The sequence below is a fragment of the Glycine soja genome, unplaced genomic scaffold (assembly GCF_004193775.1).
Source record: "Glycine soja cultivar W05 unplaced genomic scaffold, ASM419377v2 Super-Scaffold_78, whole genome shotgun sequence".
NCBI classification, from domain to species: Eukaryota; Viridiplantae; Streptophyta; class Magnoliopsida; order Fabales; family Fabaceae; genus Glycine; species Glycine soja.
The window spans coordinates 840971-846379 of NW_021143573.1; the positions used below are offsets into that span (position 1 = coordinate 840971).

At 37.8% G+C, this 5409-nt stretch overlaps 1 non-coding gene across 1 annotated transcript; it reads right to left on the minus strand.

Moving 5' to 3' along the window:
* Positions 1-577: 577 nt before the first annotated feature.
* On the minus strand, positions 578-685 carry LOC114404090. The gene has a single exon (XR_003664809.1). It is a non-coding gene; the product is annotated as a small nucleolar RNA R71 (small nucleolar RNA).
* Between the last annotated feature and the right edge of the window lie 4724 nt (positions 686-5409).

The following is a 5409-nucleotide window of genomic DNA, read 5'->3' on the forward strand; positions in this document are numbered from 1 at the left end:
CATATAGTGCATGTCTAGGGGCAATCCATGTGATTTACAACCCTTTGATCCTGAAATAGATAGAACCTTTCATAGATTAGTAAGGCATAGTGTGCATCATGGTCATTCTGTGCATTTTGAGCATTCTGAGCATTCTGTTAAGGGTGATTCTGAATATTCTGATTTTGAGCATTCCTCTACTAATTTTTATACTGAGAACATGGCTCAACCTCTACCTCGTGAGAGGACTTTTAGGGAGATGGCTGCACCTGATTTCACTTATGAAAGCTTATGCATTCAATATCTTGATGAAGGTGTTCCATATGTTCTCAAGACTGGACTAATACATTTGCTGCTCAAGTTTCATGGTCTTGTAGGTGAAGATCCTCATAAGCATCTTAAGGAGTTCCATATTGATTGTTCCACCATGAAGCCCCCTGACGTCCAAGAAGATCATATCTTTCTAAAGGCTTTTCCTCATTCGCTGAAGGGAGTGGCAAAAGATTGGCTATATTACCTTGCTCCCAGGTCTATCTTCAGCTGGGCTGATCTTAAGAGGGTGTTCTTGGAGAAATTCTTCCCTGCATCTAGGACCACTGCCATCAGAAAAGACATTTCAGGCATCAGGCAACTTAGTGGAGAAAGCCTGTATGAGTACTGGGAAAGATTCAAGAAATTGTGTGCAAGCTGTCCTCACCACTACATTTCTGAGCAACTCCTTCTTCAATATTTCTATGAGGGACTTAGCAACATGGAGAGGAGTGTGATTGATGCTGCCAGTGGTGGAGCTCTTGGTGATTTGACCCCTACTGAGGCTAGGAATTTGATTGAGAAGATGGCTTCCAACTCCCAACAATTCACTGCAAGAAATGATGCTATTGTTCTTAGAGGAGTCCACGAGATGGCCACAGATTCATCTTCATCTACTGAAAATAAAAAGCTTGAAGGAAAATTTGATGCCTTGGTCAACCTAGTAACCCAGCTTGCCTTGAATCAGAAATCTGTTGGATCGAGTGGCCTCCGAATAATTTAGAAGGGGGGAGGGGTTGAATTAATTATTACTAGACCTTTACTAATTAAAAAATTACCCTTCTTAAGCTTCTACTATGTTGTTAAGAAAATAAAGAATAGAAAAGAAACTTTAACCAAAAGTAAAAGCAGGAATTAAAGTGCAGAGCAGAACTTAAAACAGTTGGGAAGAAGGAGACAAACACACAAGAGTTTTATACTGGTTCGGCAACAATCCGTGCCTACACCCAGTCCTCACGCGACCTGCAGTCCTCGAGATTTCTTTTCAACCTTGTATAATTCCTTTACAAGCAAAGATCTACAAGGGATGTACCCTCCCTTGTTCTCTTTGAACAACCTAGTGGATGTACCCTCCACTAGAACTGATCCATAAGAGATGTACCCTCTCTTGTTCTTAGTCAAACCCAAGTAGATGTACCCTCTACTTGTACCACAAAGGATGTACCCTCCAATGTGTTAAGACAAAGTTCTCAGGCGGTTAAACCTTTGAAACTTTGTGAATTGGGATACAAAAGAATTCTCAGGCGGTTAGTCCTTCGAAATCTTTTGTATATAGGAAAGGGAAGAATCAAAAGAATTCTCAGACTATGTCGTTTTGAATTCTTTGACAAAGGAGAAGGGAGACACAAAAGAATTCAGGCGGTTAGTCCTTTGTTCTTTTGGAAAAGGGAGAAGAGAGACACAAAAAGAATTCAGGCGGTTAGTCCTTGGCGAATTCTTTTTGGCAAAGGGAGAAGAGAATAAAAAGTATGAATAGTACAAGTTTTCAAGGTTTAGAAAACCAGAAAACTTTGGAAAGCTTTTGGCAAAAGGAAGAAGATGAAGTTCAAAGAGACTCAGAAATCAATGTGGAAAACTTGCTTGTGTAAAGAATGAATTGGAAAAGATTGATTTATTGAATGATTGATTGAATGAATGATAGAATGTAAAACAAAGCCTTGCTTTTATAGACTTTTCATGTCTGGTTAAGAAAATCAATAGAAGAGTTATGACTTTTAGAAAAACTTAAAACCAATTTGAAAAAGTCAAAAACTATTTGAAGAATTACATCTTTTGATTTGTTCAGAAACTATCACTGGTAATCGATTACCAAATCAGTGTAATCGATTACACAAAGATTTTTTGTGAAAGGATGTGACTCTTCACATTTGAATTTGAATTTCAATGTTCAAGCACACTGGTAATCGATTACCAAAACATTGTAATCGATTACAGGTTTTTGAAATCAATTGGATCATTGTAAATTCGGTTGAAAGCTTTTTGAAAACCATTTTGCTACTGGTAATCGATTACAACAATCTGGTAATCGATTACCAGAGAGTAAAAACTCTTTGGTAAACATGTTTTGAGAAAAATCCATGTGCTACTCAGTTTTCGAAAAAACTTTTTCATACTTATCTTGATTAATTCTTCTCTTGATTCTTGAATCTTGAGTCTTGAATCTTGATCTTGATTTTTGGAAGCTTGAACCTTGAATCTTGATTCTTGATTCTTGAAATCGAATTTCCTCTTGAACCTTGAAATGTTCTTGATTCAATCTTGAACATCTTGAACTCATTCTTTGATTCTTAAGATCATCATCTTTGTTATCATGAAGTTGTTCTTGGTATTTGAGCTTTTTGTCATCACCTTTGTTATCATCAAAACTTCTTTGAATCAATCTTGATTCATCATGAAGCTTGCTTCTACAATCTCCCCCTTTTTGATGATGACAACTTCTGAAATCAAGAAACACACACACACACTTTTTCCTAGTCGATCACTCTCATAGACTTCCATTCTCCCCCTTTGTTTTTGAATTTATGCTTCTCTTAAAATTAAGTTGATCACTCATATGATTTCTTGATTTATGCTTATTTCTCTACCCCTTTGGCATCAACAAAAAGCAAAAGTGCGTAACAAGTTTTAAATCATACAAATGCAACTAAGCATCCACACAATCATTCATGGAAAAATATAAACCAAATCATGAAGCAAGAAACATGAATAGATCAAATATAAAATCCACATAGTCAAATAACATTTTTTCAAACATACCATGCAAATAAAGAAATAGTAAATTGTTCAAATATCATCATAATATAGCCAAATACATGGCTGAAAATCAAAGTACTAATAATATTAAAATAATATAAAACTAAGATGATGGTGGCAGCGGTGGTGGTAGATCAAAGCTTGAGCGAATGTAAGACACATCTTCTTCAACCTTAGTGATTCTTGACTCCATCTCATTGAAGCGCATATCTACTTGTAATTCCAAATTGTCAAACCTTTCACCAACAAAGGTTTGAAGGCCATCAAACCTATCCAAAATCTTTGAAAGAAGAGATGAATCTTCTTCATCATGTCCTTCTTCACCAACATGTCGAGCACCCTTCTTGATGGAAGCTTGCTTGTGGGGCTTCTATGGAGGCTGGATCCTTGAGCTTCAATGAGGTCCTTTAATGGTGATTTTCCATCATGGAGATGCAGCGAAAGACAAAGGAGAAGAGGTGAGAGGAGGCGCCATCCACTAGGGAATAAGCAATGGAAGAAGGAGCTTCACCACCAAGATGAGCCTTGGATAAGAAGCTTGGAAGTATGCTTCAATGGAGGAAAAGAAAAAGGGAGAGAAAGAGAGAGGGGGGAGCACGAAATTGAAGGAATAAAAAAGGGAGAGAAGTGGAACTTTGAAGTATGTCTCACAAGACTCTCATTCATCAAAGTTACAACAAGTGTTACACATGCTTCTATTTATAGACTAGGTAGCTTCCTTGAGAAGCTTTCTTAAGAAAACTTCCTTGAGAAGCTTTCTTAAGAAAACTTCCTTGAGAAGCTTCTTTGAGAAAACTTCCTTGAGAAGCTAGAGTTTAGCTACACACACCCATCTAAAAACTAAGCTCACCTCCTTGAGAAGCTTCCTTAAGAAGCTAGAGCTTAGCTACACACCCCTATAATAGCTAAGCTCACCCCCATGACAAAAAAACATGAAAATACAAAAAAAATCATACTACAAAGACTACTCAAAATGCCCTGAAATACAAGGCTAAAACCCTATACTACTAGAATGGCCAAAATACAAGGCCCAGACGAAGGAAATACCTATTCTAATATTTACAAAGATAAGCGGGCTCATACTTAGCCCATGGGCTCGAAATCTACCCTAAGGCTCATGAGAACCCTGGGGCCTTCCCTTGGATCTCTAGCCCAATCTACTTGGAGTCTTCTACCCAATGCCCTTGCGGGGTAGGATTGTTATGACTGAAGCGCCTATAAAGAAGGATCTCTTGATTGGAACATATGGTTCAGAATCAAGAGGGATGTTAAAGTGTTGAAGGAAAAGGGTGACTAGATGAGGGTAAGGCAAAGGAGCATTCAATCGCAATGCCTTATGCGATATCTAACAAGATGTGCCCAATCAATTTGTAAACCTTTATGAAAGGCCCACATAACAATGAGATCTTCTTTAGAAACCTGTGCAAGGTTTGAAGATCTTGGAAGAAAGATGAGAACAATTAAATAATGAAGGATGCAGCTTTCAAAAGCCAATGAACCGGCATGAAGCCTTTCGGTCATATCCGCTTGGTTGGTGCAAACCAACCGGCGGGCATCATGCACAGAAAAATCCAACTTCCAATCGTCAATCAGTGCACCTTCAAATGGTACACCTTCACATGGCAATTTGGTTAAATCATAGAATAGGGACTAGTCAATGACCATCTTAATCCCATAAACCTCAGACATTAGGTTGTCTTCTTGGATTTCTAAGTTTGAATAGAAGACTTTGACAAGATCAGAATAAACAAGCAATTTTAGAGACATGAATGGAATAAGATTGGAGTTTTCAAATGCTTGAAAGCATTTAAAACTCTCATTTGAAAAGAAATCCATATATATGAATTTTGGGTCTATAATGGAACGAGAGGAAAAGAGGTTTGTGTACCGTATCCGCTGTTCCTCAGATGAAAACAATGATCCAAAAGGAATGGAGGAAGGAATTGGTGTTTCCTGTGACCCAGAATGCCGTTGACTCCGACTTGAAGTGCCCTTTCGCTTCTTTGATGGTTTCGCCATTTGAAGAGATTTTTCGAAATTTCAATTGGTTCAAATGAAAGAGAATGAAAAAAGATGAAGTTTGGGCTTTGTGGGGAGTGATTTGGACAAGAAATGAGTGAGATATGGATGGAGAAAGATTTGGGGGCGAGGGTTTTCGAGAGAGAGAAGAGTTGCAGGTTTCAAAATTTGAAATTTGAATATATAGGTGCAGGGATGCGTTGTAATCGATTACACAAATATGGTAATCGATTACCAGAGAGCAACATAGCCAGAAATAACTGCTTGTAATCGATTACACTACTATGGTAATCGATTACCAGAGGTTATTTTAGCCAATAAACAAAAAACCAATAGACTTTCTAGGAG